Genomic DNA, 27,356 nt, shown 5'->3' with positions numbered 1-27,356 from the left:
GTGCAGAACACTGTAGAAATAAACCACAAAAATACAGTCAACTCATCATCAAAAGGGAACAAAGACAATTCAAGAGAGAAACAATAGTTTTTACCAAAAATAGTTCCAGAAAAATTAGCAATTCATATAAAAAATAAATGAATTGAGGCACAGACTTTAGACCTTTCACAAAAGGTAACTCACAAAGGATCATGCCCCTAAGTAGAAAAAAATAGCATTATAAAATTACTAGAAGAAAACAGAGGAGAAAATCTATGTGGCTTTGTGTTTCACAATGTGTTTTTAAATACGACACCAAAAGCATAACTCAGGAAAAAAAGTGATAAATTGGACTGTATTCACAGTAAAAAATTGCTTTGTGAAAGACAGTTAAGTGAGTCAAATGATAAGCCACAGAGAATATATTTGGATAACATCTATCTGATAAAGGATTGTATCTAAAATATACTGAGTATTTAAAACTCAACATTTAGAAAACAAACAACCTGATTAAAAAATGGGCAAAATATCTGAACAAATGCCACATCAAAAAAAAATATATATATATAGAGAGAGAGAGAGAGAGAGATGACAAATAACTATATAAAGAGATATTAACCATCATTTGTCATTAAGGAATCACAAATTAAAATGACAATGAGATACCAAGATACATATTTGAATGACTAAAATCCATAAAAACTGACAATACCAAATGCTGGTGAGATAGAGTAGCACCAGGAACTTTTATTCATTGCTTTCATTCATTTCATTCATGAAAATGCAAAGTTGTTCAGCCAGTTTGGGAGACATTTTGGCAGTTTGTTAGAAAGATAAACATAGTCACACCAATCTTGCAACTAGGTATTTATGCAATTGGATTTTTATTTTTAAAGATGTATGTGTTTATTTGAAAGAGAGAGGGAGACAGAGAGTGGGGGGGAGGAGAGAGAGAATCTCCAGCAGACTCACCACCAAGCATGGAACCCAACATGGAACTTGATTCCACTACCATGAGATCATGACTGGAGCCTAAATCTAGAGTCATACACTTAACCAACTGAGCCACCCAGGTGCCCCTATCCAATTGGTTTTAAAACTTCAGATTTCCACATAGGAAACTAGAAGAAAATATTTAGCAGCTTTACTCATAACTGCCAAGAACTGGAAGCATCAAAATACCTTTCAATGGACGAATGCATAAATAGTGATATATCCATACAATGGAATATTATCCAGCAATAAAAGGAAATGAGCTATAAACTACACAAAAAAGGAAAAATCATGGAGAAGCCTAAAATGCATATTGATAGGTGATTCAAATTATTTAATACTCTGGAAAAGGCAACAGTATACAAAGGGTAAAAAACATCAGTGATGGCTTAGGATGTGGAAGGAGAAGAACAGGAGTGAATAGGGAAAAACAGATTTTTTTAGGGGAGTGAAACTATTGTGTATGATATTATAATGTTGGAAACATGGTATTATATTTGTTGAAACCAATTATACCTCACAGCACAAAATGAAACTTAATGTATACAATTTAAAGAAAATATATCATTTAGGAGGTTGGGGGATCCCCAGAAGCAATTCAGACTATGACAAAAGGATGTGACTATATTTACAAATGTATGTAACAAACTCAGTGAGATGGTGGGGGTGGGGTGGAAGAAGGAACTGAAATAACTTTGGAAATGAGAGGTATATGTAATCTTAAAGGCAAAGGAACTTTATAAAATTACTGTACTCTAGCTAATTATATTATTCCCATGAAGGTAATAGTTAACAATTCTGATATTTCTATACATATATACTAGAGTTGGAAAATGAAGCTAAATAACAAATAGTAAAAGGCAGCCTACTTTGTTGGAGTAGGAATTCACATAAAAGCAAGAGCAGAAGGTTACAATGGTTCTTATGGTGGTAATGGATTAGAGTTGGAGACATCAGTAAGACCTAAGTTAGAGTCAAGAAGATATAACAATTCTAAATATTTATGCACCCAACATGGGAGCACCCAAATACATAAAACAGTTAAAAACAAACATAAAGGAACTAATCGATAATAATACAATAGTACGGGACTTTAACACCCCACTTATATTAATGGACAGGTCATCTAAACAGAAAATCAACAAAAAAACAATGGCTTTGAATGACACACTGGAACGATGGATTGAACAGATATATTCAAATGTTCCATCTTAAAACAGCAGAATACACATTCTTTTCAAGTGTTCATGGAACATTCTCCAGAATAGATCACATATTAGCCTACAAAACCAGCCTCAACAAATTCAAGAAGGTTGAAGTCATACCATGCAACTTTTCTGACCACAAGCTATGAAGCTAAAAGCCAACCACAAGAAAAAATCTGAAAAGACCACAAATACATGGAGGTTAAGTGAATGGGTCAACAGAAAATTAAGGAAGAAATAAAAAAGTACATGGAAACAAATGAAAATGAAAACACAACATCCCAAAACTTCTGGAATGCAGCAAAAGGGGTCCTAAGAGGGAAGTATATAGCACTACAGACCCACCTCAAGAAGCAAACAACAACAACAAAACAAAACAACAACAACAAAAAAACCCACCTTGAATAAACAACTTAACCTTATACCTATAGGACTTAGAAAAAGAACAACAAACAAAACCTAAAAACAGCAGAAGGAAGGAAATAATAAAGATTAGAGAAGAACTAAATGATCTAGAAGCTAAACAAACAGTAGAAGAGATCAGTGAAACCAGGAGATGGTTCTTTGAAACAATTAATAAAATTGATAAAACTCTAGCCAGACTAATTAGGAAAAAAAGAGAAAAGACCCAAATAAATAAAATCACAAATGAGGAAGGAGAAATAACAACCCCCACCACAGAAATACAAACAATTATGAGAGAATATTGTGAAAAACTCTGTCAACAAACTGGAAAACCTAGAAGAAATGGAAAAATTCTTAGAGACATATAAACTACCAAAACAGAAACAGGAAGAAATAGAAAATTTGAAAAGATTGATAACCAGCAAAATTGAATCAGTAATCAGGAAACTCCCAACAAACAGAAGTCCAGGACCAGATGGCTTCACAGGTGAATTCTACTAAACATTTAATGAAGAGTTAATACCTTTCCTTCTTAAACTGTTCCAAAAAATAGAAAAGGAAGAAAAACTTCCAAATTCATCCAATGAGGCCAGCATTCTGGTACCAAAACCAGATAAAGAACACTAAAAATGACAACTACAGGCCAATATCCCTGATGAACATAGATGAAAAAATCCTCAATAAAATACAAGGAACTTGAATCAAATAATATGTTAAAAAATCATTTACCACAATGAAGTGGGATTTATTCCTGGGTTGCAAGTGTGGTTCAATATCTGCAAAACAAGCAACATGATATCACATCAATAAGAGAAAGGATATGGTCATTCCAATAGACATGGAAAAAGCATTTGACAAAATACAACATTCATTCATGATAAAAACCCTCAACAAAGTAGGTTTAGAGGGACCATACCTCAACTTAATAAAGGACATATATGAAAAACACACAGCTAACATCATCCTCAATGGGGAAAAACTGAGGACAGGAATAAGGCAAGGATGTCTACTCTCACCACCTCTATTCAATGTAGTACTGGAAGTACTAACCACAGCAATCAGAAAACAAAAAGAAATAGAAGGCATCCAAATCAGCAAGGAAGAAGTCAAACTTTCACTATTTGCAGATGACATGATAATCTCCATAGAAAACCGAAATACTCCACCAAAATACTTCTAGAACTGATAAATTTGGTAAAGTCGCAGAATACAAAATTGATATACAGAAATCTGTTGCATTTCTATACACCAATAACGAAGCAGCAGATAGAGAAATTAAGAAAACAAACCCATTTACAATTGTGCCAAAAACAATAAGACATCTAGGAATAAACCCAACCAAAGAGGTGAGAGACCTATACTCTGAAAACTACAAAACAGGGCTAAAAATTGAAGACAACACACAAAAAAATGAAAAGATATTCTATGCTCATGGACTGAAGAATAAATATCATTAGAAGGTCTATACTCCCCACGGCAATCTACACATTTAATGCAATCTCCATCAAAATACCAACAGCATTTTTCACAGAAGTAGAACAATTCTAAAATTATAATCAAAAGACCCCAAATAGCCAAAGAAATCTTGAAAAAGCAAAGCAAAGCAATTTCACACCCCAAGTAATATTACAGAGCTGTGATAATCAAAATAGTATGGTACTGGCACAAAAACAGACACATAGACCAATAGAAATGGATAGTAAGCCCAGAAATGAACCCACAACTATACACTGAATTGATTTTATAGAGCAGCCCCAGGTAATGTTAACAACTAGATTAAAAAAATAAGGAGAACCAATGTTATTCTGTATATTCTTGAGCTGGGAAGCTTCTCAAAGGAGTCATGTTCAGGAAATGATACTCAAAAACATAAATTCTTATACATTAAATTTCCCTGTTAAGTAAGTCTCTTTCAAATTCTTTAGTTAACAGCAATACTTTAAAAATCTTCAACTGCAAACTCTTAGCTTGCAATGTTTTGATTTTTCCTGAATCTTGAAAACTTCAGTTATATTAAATATATTATCTTCTGTTTCTTCTTAAAGAACTCATGTTCATAAAAGGATCGTCATCGTCATCCTCATCTGATTCAAAATCTACCCCTTTAGCTATTCGGCTCTGGGACATGCGCTTGCTTGATGATGATGTGCTCGACCACCTCTGTTCTGTTTTTGAAGTGGTAGGAAAAATGTCTTCTTCCACATCTGACTCATCCACCTCAATCACCTCTGAATAATTCTTAGCAGCAACATTTCGGGACTGCTACTGTCTTGCAGATTTAAAGGCATCTATAATAGACATGTTCACTAGGTGTTGACATAGTGGCCTTTGAACTTCTGCTTCGAGTAGAAGTCTCTAGACCAGTGCCTCTTCCTCTCTGAGACCCCTCTCTCCAGGCTGAGTTCTGCCCTCTTCCTCCTCAGCGGCCTCTTCCTTGGCCTCCTCCTCGGCTGGCTGCTGCTGTGATGTCTTCATCAGAGTCCTCAGCCATCTGTTCTGCCAAATCTATACTCATGAGGTCCTCAGCACTAAAGGCAGAAGCAGAGTCCTCAGACTGAGATCTGAGGGCTCTGGCCCTTGTCATAGCCTCTCGAACTTCATCATCTTCTTCATTAGTGTTTTTTTGTCTGCTTTCTCTGAAACGGCATACCTCTTCATCGATTTTATCTTCTAGGGCATCAATATGACGCTCTTTAAGAAATCGCTGTGTTTTTTCCAACTGGTATTTCACTAATTCCTCTATGGCATCTTTTTCTTCCTTGTCCACAAATTCTTGTACTGCTTCACCCATTCCCCTTTCTGTTAGAAGTGAGAGCTGCACATTCTTCTCTGCAGTCTGAAAATACTGTTTTACAAGGTCTTCTACTCTTAGGGTTGTTGTTTCTGAAGATTTTGTGATGAGCTTCCCAAAGCTGATCTCTTCTCCCATGTTTTTCTTTTGTTCTTTATGTCTGAAAAAATGGATAACATCTTTTGGATTAGCTACCCGATCCATAAATTTCTGGCTAGAGCGAAGAACACTGAAAGGCTCAAAACCTCCACTATAGTCCACTTGCAGTCGTATAAGAGGCTTCTCTGGCTGTCGAGAATTTCCCAGACGTTCTCGTTCAGCATTTTCAAGCATTTCTTTAATCTTCTCCAAACAGAAGCTCTGTATGGCCTGGGTTACTTTAGGATTATCTGGGTTAAAAATGTCTGGATGATCAGCCAGAACAATATCCTCCATGAAAAACTGCCGCACTGTGTGAAGAGGAATTTTCTGCATATTCATCTTCCTTCCATTTATACGCAGCAAACCGACATGTTTCTTTACAGCTTCTCCTGGGGAAAGAGAAGTAACCACTGAACTTCCAGGTTGTGATATATAAAAGAGTTGTTGTTCATTTTTGGTTGGAGCTATTTTACACTTATGTTCATGGCCCCAGATAACAAGATCAATGAAGTCATCCAAAAATTGTTCTGGAATGAAGTTAGTACTTCCATGTTTACTCCTGTTCTGATGAATCACAAATAAGTTAAACCAAGAGTTCTCATCTTCTTTTGGTCTCAACATTGTTACTTTTTTATTGATGAACATTCGATAGAGACTTTCATCTGGAATGGAACCTAAGCCATATAGAGCAATTTTTGTGCTTCCTTTTTGGAGCAAAACTGGACTAATGTCTATCTTCTCCACAGACACTGAACATCCAAAGTGATTTACAAATCCAGCACAACTTAAAATATCCAGGGCACAGAGGACGTCTGCCCCTGTGGGATCATCATGATTGCCATGAATACTAAACACTGGAATTGAAATGTTGAGATTGTCATCTTGGTAGTTCACCCATGAAAACTTACTAAAACCAAAGTTGACTGATCGCTGAGAATTTCAAACTGTACAGGACGATCACCCATGCAGTATTTTCTTAATAACTCAAGGCAGGTATGTAATGTTTTTCTTGAGGGCTTATTTTCATGAAAAAGATCACCACCTAACAAAATAAAATCCACTTCGTTTTCCTAGGCAAGTCTTAAAATTTCATCCAATGTTACAAATGTATCATTTCCTCTGACTGCATCTTTCTCCATAAATCCCAGATGAATATCTGTTGCAACTAAGATTTTAAATGTATTTTCATCATCAAGGGCATCTGCAGGACTCATTCTTATGGTCAGTCCAACTCCTCTGGAACCACTTTTCTCTCCAAGTACTCCTGGGTCGTGTGATCAAATATGTCAGAAAACTCACTCAATTCCAAATTCTAGCAAATTCCTTAAAACTAGTGTAAATAAACAGAAACATGTGCTCCCGGAGAAATGCCCTGCGCCCCCAAGGCAAGTGGAAATGGCCAAGATATTCTGGGAAGAGGGGCTGCGGCTGCAAAACAACCCCTCCCACGTCCGGACTCCTGGTTCCTTCCAGATTCTAAGTCTCAACACACTACCCCCAAACCCAGCTGGACTCTCTGAAGCCTGAACCAGAACCCTCCAGGGCTTAACTGACAGGTCCCATTCTTTCCATATATACTTATTTTTATATAAATATATACAGGTTAGTTTATACACATATATTTGATGTGTTTGAGGAAAGAACCTAAAAGAAATGGCTCCTCAGTAGAATTTGCACAATTAGCATCCAGATCCTGTTTCCAGAGCTCCTTGGATAAACGGCTGATTCTAGGACCGGGCCTACAAATAATACAAGATGAACCTGGAGCATCTTATAGTGTGAGAAATTAACAAAGTTCTCAAAAGGACTTCAAAAAATACCAACATTGATGGAAGCACATCAAAAGGGTGTTAAGAACCAACTGAAAGAACATCAAATGGTCAATGCTAAAAAATTTGAGCAAGAAAATATATTAGGGTAGTACTGGACTTTGATTCAAAGTATAAAATACATATCATGAGCCATACTAATAATTTTTTCTATAAATAAATAAATGCATAAAGGAGAGAGAAGAAAAAATCTCCTATGCAGAAGAATTCCAAGTGATTTATGTAGATTCGGTCATCAAGGAGGGGGATCATAAGTTGCACATAATGATTTTCTTCCAAATTACAGTATGGAAAGAGGAAGGGGATAAAAGTAACTCTACAGAGGGCAAACCAGGAATGCTACCTCAGCCAGGTAATCAAGGCCAACATAAACAGTCATTAATCATGTCAATATTATGCTCCCTTTAATGATGTGACGAAAAGGACACTTTACCTCTATGGTCTTCTTCCCCTAAAACGTTAACTGTGGTTTATTCATGAGAAAAATATCAGACAAATACCTATAGAGGTTCATGCTACAAAATACCTGACCAATAGGCGTCAAAATTTTACCATCATGGAAAATGTCTGAGAGATGTCCAAGGACGTATTGGTCAAAGGGTACAAACTTCCAGTAATAAGATGAACAATTTCAGGAGTTCAAATGTGTTGCATGGTGACTATAGTTTAAAATACTGTAAAAAGGTCTGAGAAATTGACATAGATAACAAGAGCCTAAGGAGACGTGGCAACTGAATGTAATGGGGTATTCCGATGGAATCCTAAAACAAATAAGCAAAAAGGACATCAGGTAAAACAAACAAACAAACAAACAAACAACAACAACAACAAAAAAAAGGAAATCTGAATAAACACTGGATAGTGTATCAATATCTGTTCAATAAATATAATAAATATACTCTAGTAATGTAAGAGATTTATAAGGGTGGAAACTGAGGGCTATGTATATGGTAACTCTATTATCTTTTCAATTATTCTGTAAATCTGAAACTTTTCTATAATATAGATCTGTAAAAACATTCAATGACCTCAAAATGGCCCACAAAATCGTTCATAATACACAATTCTACCTTTCTGTGAACATCTTCCATTGCCTGTCCTTTTCACAGTCTGCCCCCACAACAATAGCTTCCACACTGGTCTTTAAGGACACTATACCTGCTCCCACCATAAGGAGAACCTGATGTGACTTCTACCTGGAACATTTTTTCTGCAGACATCTGCTTATATCCTTCGTTCTTCAGGTCTCTGCTCAAGAACAGCGTCATCTGAGAGAACTTCCCTGAAGATCCTATACAAAATAAGACTCTCCCTAGCCCATCTCCAGAAATTCCTATCACTCTTCCTCAGTTTTATTACCTACCTTTCATAGAATTTTTCATTATTTGGCATGTTATATATTTACATGTTTACATATTTAAGGTCTGGCTCCTTCCACTAGCATATAAGCAGCATGTGGGGAGGAATGTGACTGTTCTAGTCACTGTTGTATGGCAGAATTTAAGAGTATTTGGTCTATGGTTGCCATCCAGTAAATGAGTGAATGAAGCATGCAATAGACTGATGAATGTAGGTAGAATCTCTATAAATTTACATCAGTGTATCTAATATATACGTAGAAAGACTATCTAACAGCAAAACTTTTAATATTAACTTTCTCCTTGCTTGTCCTTAATTTCTGTGAATTTTGCAGAGTTTAAGTTTACATTTTATATCTATACAACACTTTATAATACTTCCATTATGACAGCTGCAGTAGGCATAATGCTGTTTGCAGCACAGTGTGAATCACAGTCTGGAATATATAATGTTTAAACCTCTGACTGAACTGGAATATATAATTTCACAATGTAGTAAAAAATGTGCATGAACTTGGCATTAAAAATGACAATAAAATATTATTACCAAGCAGACTTTTGGAATACTTCTTGGAGACTTCCTGAGTGTATACTAGAAAGGAAATGCTTTACTAACACTCAGTTCATGAACTTTACTACAAAAAAATCTGACAATTGGATTACATGGTTGTGTCACAATTTGGATGTAGTATCAAAAACCTGGAGGATGTGCAATATAAGAGAGAATATACTAAATATGCTTCCTACTGAGTATTCAAATCAAATGTGTTTTAAACACAAAATGAACCCATAAAATTCCATTTTAATTTTCTTCCAACCACAGAAGCTGGAGAAATGCTGTGCTGTAGTTTGAATATGCTGAAATTAGTCACTGCAGAGGCTAAGATATAAAACAAGTGATCTGGAAACACCCATTATTGAGAGACATCTTTAAACAATGAAAAGTAAGATACATATGATACTTCACGTATTATTACTAACATTGACTCCTTGCAACTAAGATATTCACAGTACAAAGAAATTAGAAAAAAAAACCTCTCGCAATTTTGAACAGCTATTAATATATTCTTCAAACACATCACAACCACCGGATACTTCTCAACTTATGTATTTCTCATTAATATATTTTACTGCTTTAAGATTTCAGCAAAAGTTCTAGGCTTTGGGTTTCAGAAGTTCCAGGTGCTTTTAATTATTCAATGTATTGAAAATACTGTATTCAGCCTTGGCTGGAAAAAAATAAATTGGTCGTTGGATAAACATTACTATCATTCAAAAAATGTTGACGGAACATACACTATATTTGTTTTAAGGAAATATTATTACTAGTCAAGAAATATTCACTGAAGGGCACCTGGCTGGTTTAGTCAGTAGAGCATGTGACTCTTGATCCCAGTGTCATGACTTCAAGCCCTATGTTGGGTATAGACGTTACTTAAAAAAAATATATTCATTTAATATCTACTCTGTTAAAGGAAATTGCACAGAATCAAAATTTAGAGAGTTAATAGAGAAGATAAATTTTATAAATAAATGTTTACAAAGAAGAATGTTTTGTGCTGCATCACTATCTTTGTATATTTATAATAGAAAAAATAAGTGTGATTGCACACAAGATAGTTAATAAACATGAATTTCTGGCAGCTATTCCTAAACCCAGACTTAGAGATGCCACCAAAAAGAGAAGGAATTATATGTATACAAAACTGCAGGAACCTCATTAGGAACCTCTATGGACTGAGAAAGCTTGGAGAAATGACAATGGAGTAAAAGACCAAGGAGGAGGAGGACCAAAACCAATGGGAATGGATTGGGAGAGAGTTCTGGATATGTTCTTCTCTTTATTCTATATTGCCCTGGGTATATCAATAGCTACCTGTCAGAACTATGAATTAACTATTGTTGTGGTAGTTTGAAAACAAATCCACAATTTTCTTGATGTTCTTAGCATCAAAAGGCAAAGTCTAATTTCCTTTTTAATATGACTGAACTTAATGACTGACTTCAGACAAATGCAGTAATGTGGAAGTCATGATGTGTGACTTCAGAAACTATGGTAAAAAAGAGTCTGAGGCTTCTTCTATCTGGGATTGTTTACTCTGGGGAAGTTGCTGTCATGTCATGAGGATAGTCAAGTAGCCTATGGATAGGTTCAATTAGCAGGTAACTGAGGCACCTGCTAACAGCCAGTGAGGATCTGAAGCCTTTTCCCAACAGCCATGTGAGCGAGCCAGTTGGAAGCAGATCATTCAATCCCATTAATATCGTGCCTGTAAACAAGTGAGATACCCTGAGCCAGAACCACATTCTTCAATGCTCCTGAATTTCTGAGCCACAGAAGTCCTGAGAAGCTCATTTTTTTTAAGCCGCTAAGTTTTGGGGTAATTTGCTACACAGCAATAGATAACTATTTTCCTTTACCTTATTGAAACAGGAGCTCTCCTTAAATGATATCATTATGACCAAACCTTATCATTATCATGCACAGATATTTTTCCAATGTATTTTGCTCTTTTGACTTTGTCATCTGTCTTCAGGTATCTGTCGTCAAAAAATCTTTTGAAGTTGAGTATACTGAATATTTGCATTTTTTTTTTTTAATTTAAGGGCTTCTATGTATTGTCTTGGGTAAAATGGAGCAGAATTCAGTGGAATAGCTTAGGACAGATAACAAGTAAGAGAGAGGTAAAGTGCAGTAGGTTCAAGTTGTGATCTGGACTCATTTAAAGGAGAAATAGATGTAAAGTTTTTACATTTTTATGGGATTTGGATAAGAGTCTTTTAAGGAAGGGACTTCTTTTAGAAACTTTATTATACCAATCGAAAAATGAAGTGTATTAACGTCACTGGATGTTTGTGATATTTTTTTACCACTAATTCATTCAAATGAACAGTGTTACACATATCAAAATTCCTTGAAATTACAACTGTAATTCTAAATTATCTTTGGTAAAAGTATGCAATTTAGACAGATAACACATAGGGTTATACTGTCAGTACATGAAAGAAGCAGGTGTCTGGGTCAAATGACTTAGACGTTAGCATCTGACAAAGTTCAGGAGATGTGTTGCTTGTACAACTCATGTGTCCAGTCACAATCTAACAGCTCAGTTTCTCCAATTGCGGAAGGAGGATTAAAGAATCTCTTTTAGATATAGATTATCTTGAACAGAACAAACATGACTGAAGAAAGTTCCCATGTGCTTTTGTTTTGGGTATATATTTAATTTTTTATAAGGCTGGAATAAATATGTTTTTATTTCAAAATATTACATGCAAAATACAAGTATCCTTTGCTTGTTACAAACAAATTTCATATCTACTTTCTGAAAGAATAAAGGGAAACCTAGGTTTCTGTCTTTTGAGACTTTGTAAGTCCTGAGCTTATTTTTCTGTGTGCCTATCCAATTCACAGACTCAGTTCAAGAATTCTTACCAGGGTAGATCACATACCTGCAGGCTTCTTGCAATGAAACACTTCACTTCTACAAAGTCAGGCATTTTTCTTTCTTTTTTATTTTATTCATGGCTTGAACAGAAGCAAAAAAAAAAAAAATTCTGGTATTGTTTTTCAGCATACACAGATCCTCTCCTTAAAGGTCATCTGAAAATCACTGGGTAAGATATTTAGATCAAGCCAGAGTAGCATATTAATAAGTGCCAGGATGAACAAAACCTAAATGTTAGATAGTTGAACTTTGGACCATTGGATTTTTGCAGGTTTTTTTTTCTTTTTTAACAGATTCTTTAGTTCCTGGACAAATTAACAAATTCCCCTTGCCATGAGTTTATTCATAGGAAGAGATAAAGGAAAAGCAACTGGACTTTGTAGTCCACTTGTCAGCTCAGAAGGTTCACACTTGAGTTACATGCATTCTCCTGAACCACTTTATTATCTTTAATTCATACTCAAGTGGCAGAACTTGGTTGAGTGTCCGGAGCAATTCATGCCCAGGCAAGTCAGAAGGCATAAGTAAACACATAGGAAGGTTTTATTAGTGAAGGAGTTAGAAAAGCTATGATCTTTCTTAGGTCAATATTATCAGTCTGGTGAGAAGTTCAGAGCAATAATAATACTTGCTGAAATAAATGGAAAGCCCAAAGTGGAAAACTAAGTAAATGTAAATACACTTTATAAAAAATAGTCCTAAGTAAAAAAGAAAGACAGTGGCAAAACATATAACATGTGCTATATTTTTGAGTTCCACAAAGCTTTAGGAAAAAGCAGAGCAGGGAAAAGTTCACTGGGTGATAGCATTCTTCCAGCATCCATAAGCCATGCATTCCAGACCAACACCAGACCATCATAATATTGATTATATGTTTTACAAAAGTGTTTATAATTCTCAATTTTTTTTCTTTTTTAAAAAGATTTTATTTATTTATTTGACAGAGAGAGAGAGCACAAGAAAGGGGAGCGGCAGAGGGAGAAGCTTAGCAGGGAGCCCGATGCGGGGCTTGATCCCAGGACCCCGGGATCATGTCCTGAGCCAAAGGCAGACGCTTAACTGACTGAGCCACCCAGGTGCCCCTCTCAATATTTTTTCTTATTGAATTTTCTTTTTTAGGAAAATTGCCCTCATCATGTAGCACCAGCACTGGGAACTTCATCAAGCTTTGAGGAAAGTTTGGGTTTCTTGTAAGTAAGATGGGTTTCATTTTTATTATGAAGCTGTTCAATATAAGCCAGTACAAAGATTTATTCTTTAGTATTGGCCTTTTAGAATAGACTTTTTCAAACAAATCTGGATCATAGTCTAGAAATAGATGAAGCTACGTAACCTGACTTGGTTGTGTGGAGTAGAAAAGAAAGCCATTTGAAATAAATTGGGAGTTAGTTCCAAAATGATTTTTGCAAAGATATGCTTATATGTTCCTTGGTTCAAGAGTCTTTAGAAACTGAGTCCCTGTATGGAGGTTCCTCCTGGCTCTGTATCAATGTCTCAGTCATGGAATTGGAAGATTCCTCTCAGACAGTTTCAAAAGTATCCCAAGGTAATGTTTATCCTTTGAAGGATGACTTATCTAACACTACATCTGTCCATTTCTTTAGGAACTTCATCTGAGAGACTGATGTTAAAAACTGAAAAGATCAGATGGAAGAACAGTTTTTGTAATAAAGAGTCTAACTAGTTTTTTATTTTTTTTAAAGATTTTATTTATTTATTTGACAGAGACACGGCGAGAGAGGGAACACAAGCAGGGGGAGTGGGAGAGGGAGAAGCAGGCTTCCCGCAGAGCAGGGAGCCCGACGTGGGGCTCAATCCCAGGACCCTGAGACCATGACCTGAGTCAAAGGTAGATGCTTAATGACTGAGTCACCCAGGCACCCCTAGTTTTTGGTGTTTGATCACCAACAACTTCTAAGCCTCACCCCTCTCTTTTCTCTTCTCCTCTGTGGCCTCCCATCTTTGACACTAGTGGGGGATTTAAACCATGCAAGTCCCTGCCTACAGACCGAACCCAGCCCCATCCCCTAATCACACCAAAACTTCAAGTCAGGCTCCTTTTCCTGCCTTCTCAAACTATTTTTGGACCAGCTTGTCTGTCTTGTTCTCCCTAGAAAATCTTATTATGTAAGCAATAAACCTTTCATGCTATATTGGTGTGTGTGTGTGTGTGTCACATTCAGTTTTAATATCTGAACCAAATTCTTGGTGAGGATCCATCCTGTCCCTGTGGGATGGTCACGGAGTTAGTAATGTTAGCAATAAAGTAGCTTTTCATTAAAGATATGTCTTTCAAATCTAGTCAATTAATTCCTAAAGGAGGTTTATAATTTGTAGGAGACAAAATAAACCTGGCATTTGGAAGACTGATGAGTAGAAATCAGAGCTCAGATCTATTGTGAAACTTGCTTCAGCACTGCAATTGAGGAGATGCTCATATTTAGGTCAAGAGTCCTCAGGAGTTTAAACTGTTTCCGAATGGTGGCAAGGGTTTCCTTATCGGATTTCACAGGGGCTACCAAAATTACGGGTTGCCTACTCTCCCAAACATCACTAAAACAATCTGTTGATTAAAAAGGAGATAATTTTATTGAGTCTATTGAGACGGGTGAGAACACTATCTTTTTTTGTAAGATTTATTTATTTCTTTGAGAGAGAGAGACAGAGCGAGTATGAGTGGGGGGAGGGGCAGAGGGAGAGAATCTCAAGCTGATTTCCCACTGAGCAAGGAGCCTCGCTTGATCTCAGGACCCCAAGATCATGACCTGAGCCAAAATCAAGAGCTGGACACCTAACCTAACCCAGGCACCCTGGGAAGAACACTATCCAGATAGTCATGTATGTATGAGTAATCTGGATAAGGCTATAAAATACGTATCTATAGGCATAGCTAGATAGATGATAGAGAGAGATAGAGATAGGGATATGAAATAGATACGTATAGAGATGCTTAAAACTGTATGTTGGAAAGAAATTGTTATTAACAAATAATATTTGTTTCTCTTAATTTTCTCTCATGCTATCTAATGTCTTCTCTATAATTTAGTATTTCCTAGTCAACTACTTTTCCTTTTCTCCTTTTGCATTTTTTTTTCCAGATCTCAATTAGCAAGAGTTAAGTTAGTCACACTATTCAGTTCCAGGTACATTATCTTTTTTTGGCTTTAATGAGGTATAATTGACAAATTAAAAATTGTATATATTTAACATGTACAATGCGGTGTTTTGATATGTTTACCTTGTGTAATGATTATCACAATTAAGCTAATTAATATATCCATTATTACTGAGCTCTAAAAAGCTTCCTTTTACTTGAGGTACATGAATGATTCTCTATACCCACATCCTTAAGGTACTTAGTACCATTCAGCATTTGAATTTTTGTCAGTCCAATAAGGATAAAATATCTCAGTATTGAATTTGTTTCCATTTTCCCCTGAATACTGACAATTTTCAGTAAATCATCATATAGTAGTTCGTGTTTTGAATACCTTCTCAAAGTTTTCTGTTCTTATTTTTTTATCATTTTTCTTATATTCAGTTTTGACAGTGGACATATATACTATTAGGTTCATCATGAAATAAAACAAAAATTGTGATACCTTAAATTGAAGGTTTTATAATTTAATGATATTCTAACATATTTTGGAGAGTTAGAAAATGTCTTCTAAGATGGAAGAGCTTCTCTGTTTTTCTCTCAAAAAAAGAGACTCTAACCTTTAAATGGCAAAGTTGCAGCTGTCAAAATATATGCTGAGATGTTGGTGCCCTATTAACCTAGAACGAAAATAATTGCCATTGGCTCAAGAGCAACAGCACAAAGTGTGGGTCGCCCTTCTAACACCTTTGACTTTCTACAGTATAGCAAGAGGCAAAAAGCTTACGTGGACCTTAAATGTGAAAATGACTATGTTATTGATGTTTCACTTCTAAGAGAAACAGAAAAGAACTTTAAAAGTACATTTATAAAACAAGTTTTAAAAACTTTTAAGCAATATGTTTCTATTATTTTTATCTCACAGTAAAAAGGTATGACCATTTTTGTGATCAATTTGTTTAAAATAATAAATCCATAGGCTAATATTTTAGAAGACATATATGCAACATACAGAATGAACTTAATTTTACCTTGTGTAACTCATGTATATACACTTGAATCTTATTAACATAACTGATAATTGATTAGTGTAATAATTTTTATATTCTCTGTGACTTCATTATCAAATAATGCATGAGTAAAGGCCTACAAATAGTTTTAATAATTCATACTCTATTTACACAATAGCCAATCAGGGAATTAACCTACTTGGTTTTGTAGAATTAACCAGGTCAGGGGTTTTAAAGCATTAATGTTAACTCATTTTTTTCTGCCAGGAATAATAATTTTGTTATCATTAGATGGTTCAGCCAATGGAACAAAAAGAAGGGGTAGTTTTCTTTGCAAGATGTCTTACCAATTACAAATTATCCCAGATTTACAATGTGGTTCCTAAATTTTAATAGTTATAATTCAATTTTGGTAATTTTTTGTTAAAATTGAAAAATCTGGTAAATTAAATGTACAATGGTTTGGAATATTTTTTTTCATACTTATCCTCCATTTATTTTCACAAAACTATTAATTATGAGAGATAGTATATATGATTTTACATTTGTCACCTAGGATAATTTCTAATAATAGTAGACACCTCAGTAAATAGTTGTTGTTTTAATGAAGAAAAATAATAAAGCCACATGGGAAAATGTTTGGCTTCATCTATGATGTAATTGCATATTAAATTTTTTAAAAATTGGTTGTTTTCACCTTTCAATTCTCAGTAAAGATAAAATTGACTCAGAACTAAGGATTGCACTATGAATGCATATCATCATTTCAGGAATTGTAATTAAATTTACTGGTGGGGAATATTCATCAATTACCTCCAACAGGAGTGCCAGCCACATGACCAAGATGCAATAAAACGCTAGTTCAGAATTCACTGGGCTGAAGTTTAGGGCAGGAAAGAAAGAGGATCCGGTGAGGAAAATAACTGAAAACTTTATTATCTTCCTGTCTATTCTCATTTAAGACTCAGGTATTAGACATGGCAGTCCATGACTTTGGAAAACATAATGAGCAATATACATCCAGGAGTGTAGGTTCCAAGAATAATGGGAGAAGAAAACAGCTGATTTCCTTGCATGCTTTTGTTTCTCCTTGGTTATAATCAAGAGAAGTTGACCTATCTGAATTCTTTAAGGTAATTTAAAGTGCCTAGGCAAACAGTAATATAAGACCATGGCACACTAAATTTGTATATGACTTTTTTAAGATTGCCAGTCCCTGAAATTTCCAGTTGGCATTATTTTAGCTGAAAATAACAAAAACTTATCTTACCTATCAAAATTAAACATAAATATATTTGAATAATACATCTTGCAAATTATAAGAGAATGTTGAATTAACAGGACTCGAGAATGAAATAAGTGAGGAATGCTCAAGGAAACTTGAGTAGCAGTGTTCATCTCACTTCCAATTGGTTTGCTATTGTAAAAGAAAAAAAAAAGAAGTGTTGGTGAGGCTGTGGAAAAATTGGAACTCTCATGTACTGTTGGTGGGAAGGTAAAATAATACAACCACTATGGGAAACAACAGTGGTTTCTCAAAAAAAAAAAAAAAAAAATATATATATATATAATAACCATATGATCCAATAATTCCACATTTGGGTAAGTACTCAGAAGACTTGAAAGCAATGTCGCAAAGAAATATTTGTACACCTATGTTTATACTAACATTAATGGTGGTTCCAGGGGCTGGGGAAATGGGAGAATGGCAAGCTATTGTTTAATGAGTGCAGGGTTGCAGTTTTATAAAATGAAAAGTGATCTGGAAATGGATGGTTGTGTGGTAGGACAACATTATGAATATATTTAATACCACTGAACTGTACATTTAAAAATAGTTTAGATGAATCTAGGTGGTATGGTCGGTTAAGCATCTGACTCTTGGTTTGGCTCAGGTCTGATCTCAGGGTCATGAGAACAAGCCCCACAACAGGCTCTAGGCTCAGCACGGAGTCTGCTTGAGTTTTTCTCTCTCCTTCTCCTTCTGCCCCGCCCCCTCTCTTTCTCAAATAAATATATCTTTTAAAAAAATTAAAAATGGTTTAAATGGTAGATTTTATGTTGTGTGTATTTTACCACAAAAAAAAAACTAGAAAAAAAGTTGATAAATTTTATTGATAAAACTAGAAAAACATAAGAACATTAAAAAATATTTGATAATATTTAACATAATTTTTTTTAAAGATTTTATTTATTTATTTGAGACAGAGAGAATGAGAGACAGAGAGCATGAGAGGGAGGAGGGTCAGAGGGAGAAGCAGACTCCCTGCCGAGCAGGGAGCTCGATGCGGGACTCAATCCCGGGACTCCAGGATCATGACCTGAGCCGAAGGCAGTCGCTTAACCAACTGAGCCACCCAGGCGCCCTTAACATAATTTTAAGACAAAAATTTTAGTAAACTAGATATAGAAGAGAATGTTCTAAATTAATAAAGATTGGGTACAACAAACTTAGAGAAAACATTTTACTTATTAAATATTGAAAGTGTTCCCATTGAGATTGGGAACCATTAACCTCATGTCTATTCAAGTCCCAAATAAGGAAAAGGGAGTATAAAGCTGAGACATGAAGAAAACATACACTGTCATTTTCATGGATGTAACTATGTTGTAAGAAGTATTAAAAGACTGAAAATCTATTCAAGTTAATAAATCATTTTAGCAAATTATCTGGATAAAGATCATTGTGCAAAAAGTAAATGCATTATTATATACCAATATCAAACAATTAGAAAATGAATATTATTTATCTTTCAATTATGAAAAAATGTTAAAACCTAGCAATAAATGTTATAAAATGCATGCAAGATCTATATAGAGTTACAAGATACCATTTTTTTTAAAGATTTTATTTATTTATTTGAGATAGAGCATAAGCACGGGGGGGAGGGGGATGGCTGGAGAAGCAGGCCCTCCACTGAGCAAGGAGCCCAAAGCAGGGCTCAATCCCAGGACCTGGGATCATGACCTGAGCCAAAGGCAGATGCTTAACCAACTGAGCTACCCAGGAGCCCCTACAAGATACTATTAAGAGAAATTAAAAATAAAGACAAATAAAAAGAGCTATACCATGTTCGATGTTTGGAAGACTGAACATTTCAAAATTGGGAAATATCCTTATATTGATATATGGATTCATTTGGATTCAATGCAATCCCTATCATCATCCTATCAGGTCTTTTTTGATTTCTGTGTGTGTATATTGTGAACTGGCAAACAAAGTAAACTAAAGGTACAATTTATGATAAGAATGTTAGGGGAGTTACATTAGCCAGTCCCAAGACTTACTATAATTCTACAGTAATTAAAATGGTATAATATTAGTAGAAGGATAGTTAAATAGACCTATGGAAAATATTTTAGTATAGAAACAGACGCACCTATACATATTGTCACCAGGTTTATGAGAAAAAAAAAAGCATTGTAACATAGTGAAAAAGAATAATCTTTCCAATAAAAGTTATTGGACAATATGGCTATTTATATGCAAAGAGGGAAAAAATATTGAATCTCATTATCTAGATTAGTACCTTACATTGTATTCAAAAATCAATGCCAGATGAATTGTAGACTTGACGTGAAAGGGAAATTAACAAATTATCTTCTAGAGATAATACGGAAGATACCTTCATGAACTTGTACAGGCAAGCATTTCTTAAATGGGATACACCAACACTAACCCTGAACTAAAAATTAATGAATTTCACTTCATTAAAATTAAGGACCTCTGTTCATCAGAAGGCATTATTAAGAGAAGAAAAGGGAAAACCAAAGAATGGGAGATGATAGTCTCACTGCATAAAACAACAAAGATTTGTATCGAGAATACATAATGAAAGAGTAAAAACCTGTCTGGGACTAGAAGAGTGAAAATCAACTTGGCCTGAAAAAGAGAAAAAGTATCCCTGCCATTAATCACACTGGGAGAACAGACAGATAAAGTCAGTGGCAAAATTAACTAGAACTGTGGTTTTTCCAAGGTCATGAAGCAACTGTGAACTAGCATAATGACCTCTTCTTTTAATGGCTATTGCTTTCTTATCAATGATACCCTAGAGCCACTTTGCCAGTCCTGTTACTGGTGATACCTAATCACTAAGCTGCCTTGCCTCACAGCACCCAACCCCTAGTTGATCCCTACTTCTTAAACCCACCTCAGAAATATGGACCAATCCAGGATTAACAACTGCTTCTCTTAGACTCTAAGAATCATGGGGAGAGAGGCCAAACTTTAGACAAGATGCTTCCCTAATCTCTCTCTCTCTCTCTCTTTTTTTCCCCTAATCTCTTTATAGTGGGATTTTATAATTCTCTTGAAGTTCTCTTTCTAGCTGTATCAGGTCAGTAAATCTGATTTTGACAGGCTTCAGGCTTTTTCCTGGTGGTCTTTGATTTATTAGGCTTTATCAAATAATTGTCAATAACAATAATAATGAGGAGGAGGAGAAAAAGTCGTAGTGCAGGAAACAAAAGAAATTTTCAAATGACCAGAAAGCAATGGAGAGACACTAAACATCATTATTCATAGGGAAGTCTAAAATAAACCCACAGGGGCGCCTGGCTGGTTCAGTCCATAGAGCATGCAAGTCTTGATCTTGGGGTCGTGAGTCCCAACCCCACTTAGGGTGTAAAGCATACTTTAAATTAAAATAAAATAAAATAAATCCACAAAAAGATACAGCTATATCTTTTTGTATGTGTATTTATACACATACATACATAAAGCTCCCTAGAATAGCTAAGTTTTAAAAGCTGGGGTTATCAAGAGTTGGAGAACATGTGGAATAACAAGATCTACACACTGTTGGGAATGTAAATTGTTACAACCTTTTTGGAAAATTGATGAGCAGTATCTTTCAAAGCAAAACGTAGAGCCCAAACAATTCTAATCCATGGTGTATACCTAAGAGAGATCCATATGTACGTGCAAAATATATATTGAAAAATTATTTCCTGACAGCATCATTCATAAAAGCTTCAAACTGGAACAACTCAAATGTCCACAAGCAGAATGGGTAACAACACTTTGGAATATTCATGCAATGGGAAACCACACAGCAAATAATAAATACATACATACATACATACATACATAAATAAGTATTAATGACCTACTGCTGCTTGAAATGTAAGTGATGGGTCTTCCAAACATTTTACTGAGTAACAGGAGACAAAAATAAGGATACCCAATGTATATAAAGTTCAGTAGCAAATAAAGCATATTTGTGGTGATAAATGTTTGATTTAATGATTGGGAGTAGCAAGCATGACATACAGGTTGCTGATAATCTATAATTTGACCTCAGATGATGTGTTAGTGACAATTCTTCAAGCTATAAAATTTAAATTTGTGCATTTTAAAATATTTGTTATATATTATAATTGAATAAAAAACTCAAGAAAGAATTAGAAACTGTTAGATGGCCATTTTGCATTGGGATTAATAATTAAGATGTTTTGAAATTTCATAAATTTTGGAAATTATATTGTTTTCTTTTTATTCAAAAATTTCACTTTAATTTTCACTATTTATAGAATTTATATTAATAAGTGTAATGCATAGAAATTAGAGGTCAGCATGAAGTTTTCATAACTTTAATCTACAAAGCACATGGATAGTGGATCTTTTTAAAGCTCTTATAATCAATTATCTAACAGTATTAAAGAGAAAAGCAAACTTATGGTATTTTACTATAATTCACTGCATCAGAAAATTACAAGGCAGAGTTCTAAAATACTAAAAACTGTAAACCATATCACCATAGCCATTAAATGTTTGTGAATCTGGAATTCAACTTAAAAATAATAAGATGTGTGTATATATTTAATTTTACATAAGTGACTATAATTAATAGAATGAGAAAAAGTGAGTTCTAATACACAAAACGAAGGAATTGAAAATAATGCAATGTTTTATCAAATTTTTTGGTGGTAAAATTAAAAGGAATTCATTTTCATATTTTACAAGACAAAAATAATCTAGATGTCTTTCTCCCTTTCTCATTTAAAAGCAAACAAACAAAGCTTTTATACCAGTCAACATTTTCTGGAGGAACACATTCAATATCAAACTTTTTCTCTGAGAATTTTCATGTTGCTCACTTTATTCAACTAAACCATCAATCCGATAATGGATTGGATTTCATTACAGATGAAAAACATGAAGCTTGTAGAATAATGACAAAGACATTTTACTAAATCTGACTCTAATTTTGGAGACTGGATTTCTTTTTTTTTTATATAGTTTTTTTATTATTATTATGTTAATCACCATACATTACATCATTAGTTTTTGATGTAGTGTTCCATGATTCTTTGTTTGCATATAACACCCAGTGCTCCATTCAGTACGTGCTCTCTTTAATACCCATCACCAGGCTAACACATTCCCCCAACCTCTCCCTTCTAGAACCCTCAGTTTGTTTCTCAGAGTCCATAGTGGAGACTGGATTTCTACCTGAGCAGTCTAATTTCAGAATCTGTGCATTTAATTGTTACACACTGCTGCTTTCCCTCCCACCCCTGAAATTTGTTATATTCCATATTTCCTCTAATTAAATCGGACGAAAAATCATAACTGTTACTTTAAAAAAATTCCCACATTAAGAAATGTCATCTACTACAATATCCTTTTTCTCATAATAAGAAGTAATGATTTATGGTTCCCATGACATTTAGCTCATTATCAAATAAAACTGAACAATAATAAGCATTGCTTTAGGCAGATAATGTTCTTTTTCTTTATGTTTATAATCACATTAAACATGATATTTTCAGCATCATTGCTCTACTTAGATTCTTCTTGAGCTTGTATTTTGGAAGAATTAATCTCTAAATTTGAGTGTAATCCAATTGTGAGGATAACTTTTATGTATTTTATAAAATATTTTTGAAGTATATTATAAAAACATCTTATGTTAGAGAAATTTAATTATTATCAATTAAGTAAAAAATATATATGTTCACTTTATATTAAAAATTGTTACTTTTCATACATATAGTCCAAAACACATTTTTTATGTAGGCTAAAATAAAAACTATTTTAGATTTAGAAAATTGGAGATTTAATACTCAGGTCATTAACTTCTGTGTGGACAATTCACTTATACTTTTTGAACCTCAGTTTCCTCATTTGTTAATTTAAGATTATCTATGTATATTATTGTATACACATTCTAATAACATATTTATATGTATACTAGTAATTAACATATTTTAGAACATATTTTCTGAGCTTTTTATGTGTATTTTTATATTTAATAATCAAAAGCTGCTGAGAGAACGTTTTCCAAAATCATAAACAACCTTCCCAATGAAAGGTAAATGTTGAACTGCCTAAGACCTAGAAATGCCTAGAAAAGCATCATCCTAGAAAAGAAACTGGCATTCTCTAAAACTCAATGGAAATCAGCTATAGTTCAATGATTAAAATGATTACTCCTGTTCTAATGCAAGGATTGAACAACTTTAAGTCTTGAGTCACATCACCTTTCCAACATTTGATTACACCAAAAGATCAAGCTGATGTATCCATCTAGGAATGCCAGAGTGGATAATTCTACCAGTAGTTTTCCATACCACAAAGCTGCAATTGGCAAGGCTTGAGCCTTCACCCAGCTGTTATATCTGGGCAAGGCCTATTTAATCAGCGACCGTAGTAGATAAACTGGCATCCAAGGGTAAGAACTAGTGCTTCCCTAATCATGCAGCTTATGGTCCCATCAACCTAAGAGCCAATGTTTAACTGCCAACTAGGAAACCACAGGAATAAGATTCCTTGGTTTTTATTCATACTATCACTGTTGATGAAATCAGTAAATAAAAGACTTTAGTAACTATAACATTAATCCTGTCAATATGTATTTTCTTAATACCTTTTGATTTTGTTTATTTTCTCCATTAAATATTACAAACTCTTACTGACTAAAAAAGTCCTCAAGAAAGTTTATTTAATATATATAAATCACATAGTTCATATTCTCAAATATACATAATATTAGAGTGGAAAAAGAAAATAATTTAGAATAATATTACAGGCACAACTCTGACACCAAAATCACCAGTTTCTCATTTGTAAAGTAAAAATAAGTTTTGCTAAGTTGAAAAATAGATATAATTTATATAATTTAGCTTTCTACATCAGTGTTCAACATTTGGCAAATATTTGGTAAGTTACATTACATTATGTATTATATATTATATATTTTTATTAGTGATTATTGTTGCATATAGGGTATTATTGGATGAATATATATGAGAATGAATAAATGAAAGTATAAACAGCTTAAATATACATTCAAATAAAAACAACATAAAATAGAGGAGGAAATTTGAAATTTCTGATGTAATCACACTGTTTTAACATGAACAATTCCTTCTCAAATATTTTAATATTTCAGTTAACAGATCAGAAAGTCACTAAGACATCTAATTTTAAATCTGATTTCAAATATAAATAATCAATGTGGTAAGTTAACTAATATGATTGAATTGGAGCTATATCTCTACTCATTTAATTGTCATACTACCTAAGTTATTTATTTATTTATTATTTATTTATTTATTTATTTAAGATTTTATTTATTTACTTGACAGAGAGAGAGACAGCGAGAGAGGGAATACAAGCAGGGGGAGAAGGAGGAGCAGGCTTCCCACCGAGCAGGGAGCTGGATGCAGGGCTCTATCCCAGGACTCTGGGATCATGACCTGAGCCAAAGGCAGATGCTTAACGACTGAGCCACCCAGGCACCCCTACATCAGAGATTTAAAGGAAACAATTTCACGTTGGTATTTGGTTTGGATGATTTTGCACCTCCCCCCCGCCCCGCCCAGCTCCCTGCCATTTCCCATAGCATGTACTTCATAGCAGGTCACTTTACACTTTATTATCTTTGTTGGTTAGGAACTTAACTCAGATATTAATCTTCAATACAGAAAACATATAATTTATTGTTATGTTGTTTCCAACAAGCAAAGTGTCTCACAAATGGTCAATTTTTAATAAATCTTTTTTTTTGCATTTTATGAAACATTGATAAAGAGTTTATACCCCATTTAGTTAGAATTTTATATTAACAACACTAACCTACTTGATTTCATGTCCTTCTGTGTTTTTTGCTTCCAAGATAGGGTAAAGTAACAAATGCTTGCATTGTTATGGGGGGAAAAAAAGATTTAATTCATATCTGTCTGTGCTTTTAGGTTCAAAGCATGTATTATAATCAAATTCTTTACTATACGTCTTAAGGAACATACAATTAAAGAGGAATGGAAGTTCTTCTTATCACTCTTTAATCATCAACAAAACTACCTTTCTGAAATTAAACTTTCTCTTGATATAATTATAGGTTCACCTGTAATTGTAAGAAATAATACAGAGAAATCCCATGTATCCTTTAATATTGTTCAGAATTATAGTACAATATCAATATTACAATAAAGATATTGACCTTGAAGAAATAGGACATTTCCATCATCAAAGGATCCTTCATGTTGCTCTTTTATAACAATGCCTATTTTCCCATTATTCCATTTTCCTCTGACAACCATTAATCTGTTCTCCATTTCTGTAATTTCGTCATTTCAAGGAAGTTATATAAATGGAATTATCCAATATGTAACTTTTGAGGATTGACTTTTTCACTGAGCATAATTCTCTGGAGGGTCCTCTAGGTTGCTGCATGTGTCAACAGCCTGTTCCTTTTTATTGCTGGGTAGTACTACATGGCAGGGACGGGCCACCACAGTCCGCAAAATCATTCATCCATTGAAGAACATCTCAGTGTTTCTAGTTTTTGACTATTACAAACAAAGCTGCTTTAAACATCTGCACACAAGTTTTTGTGTGAACATAATTTTTAATTCCTCTGGGACAAAAGTCCAGGACTGTAATTGCAATTTTTAAAGAGGAAAAAAACATATATATATAAAATCCTGCTAGGTATACTTTTACATTATTGTTCTCGAGAAGAAGGAAGCCAGTTTTGCTGTCACTGGTATTACCCATCCTTTTACCTATGTTTAATATATTTCAAAGATTTGTCACTCATGATTTAAAAGAATAAAGCATCTGTTTGATTGTTCCAAAAAAAAAAAAAAAGAATATAGTTTACTATTATATCTGAATTTAACTGAGATAATTTTCTTCATTTGATGAAATAATATTGTACTTAACACCAGAAACTTGGTTCGGTGCCACATCATTTCTCAATATAACTAGCAATTGATAGATTTTAACTTTAAGGACTATCACTTAAATGTCAGTTTAGACACAATTTTCATGTTTTATTTTATTATCTACTTTTATCCTAGACAAAAATTTATACATGATATGGAATTGCAAGTTTAATTTTTAGCATTTTCTTCTAAAAGAGCAAAAATATATATATGGTCTTTGTTTTTCTGCACACAATTTAGTTGGGCATGTTGATACATCTTTCAAAATAAACATATTTCAGGTCAGACATGATAGAGTGAGAAAGACCTAGGAACGTTAACATGTGGTAAAAATGAAGGGAAAGGAAATGATGAGGGGAGCAAACAGGTATAAGGGGAAAAAGCTCCTTTCAACCTAACTGTGAAACTGACATCTGACTTTGCTTCAGGCAATTTTGTGTATAAACAGCATTGGCATTCCCAAGTCAGCTTATAGGATAACATGGAACAGGCAAAGAAAGAGAACACAGACATATGTACGTTATGTATAATAAAGGAGACAAGCCAGTACATTGTGATAGTGTAGAAGAGACACTTATTGTAGGCTGAGAGGTCTAAGATCAGAGTTGCCACAGAAGGGTCTTAGAACTGGAGCTGAGTTGAGTGTTGAGAGATAAAGATGAAAGAGCCCAGTAAAGAGATTAAAAGCTCTCCAAAAACAGGAACGGAAACACACTGAAGCAAGGAAAAGGATGTGTGTTTTGAAAACTTCCGTAGTTTGGTAACATTGAAGTAAAAATGTGACAGAGAGGTGACAGATAATGGTAGAGAAATAGAAGAGGGCTTGGTGTATCTTGAAAATGGGCTTGTGCCATCTCCTAAGAGGATTTTAAGAAGAATGATGACAAATGCAGGTTGATTTTGTGCCTGTCACTTGGTTCTAA

At 34.2% G+C, this 27,356-nt stretch overlaps 1 pseudogene; it reads right to left on the bottom strand.

Moving 5' to 3' along the window:
* Positions 1–4,521: 4,521 nt before the first annotated feature.
* LOC102738742 (double-strand break repair protein MRE11 pseudogene) lies at positions 4,522–6,853 on the bottom strand (annotated as a pseudogene).
* Positions 6,854–27,356: the final 20,503 nt, after the last annotated feature.

This window comes from Leptonychotes weddellii, chromosome 6 (genome assembly GCF_054177405.1).
Source record: "Leptonychotes weddellii isolate Sample4059 chromosome 6, ASM5417740v2, whole genome shotgun sequence".
NCBI classification, from domain to species: domain Eukaryota; kingdom Metazoa; phylum Chordata; class Mammalia; order Carnivora; family Phocidae; genus Leptonychotes; species Leptonychotes weddellii.
The sequence above is the reverse complement of the archived record's forward strand: the minus strand, read 5'-3'. Positions and strand labels throughout refer to the sequence as shown.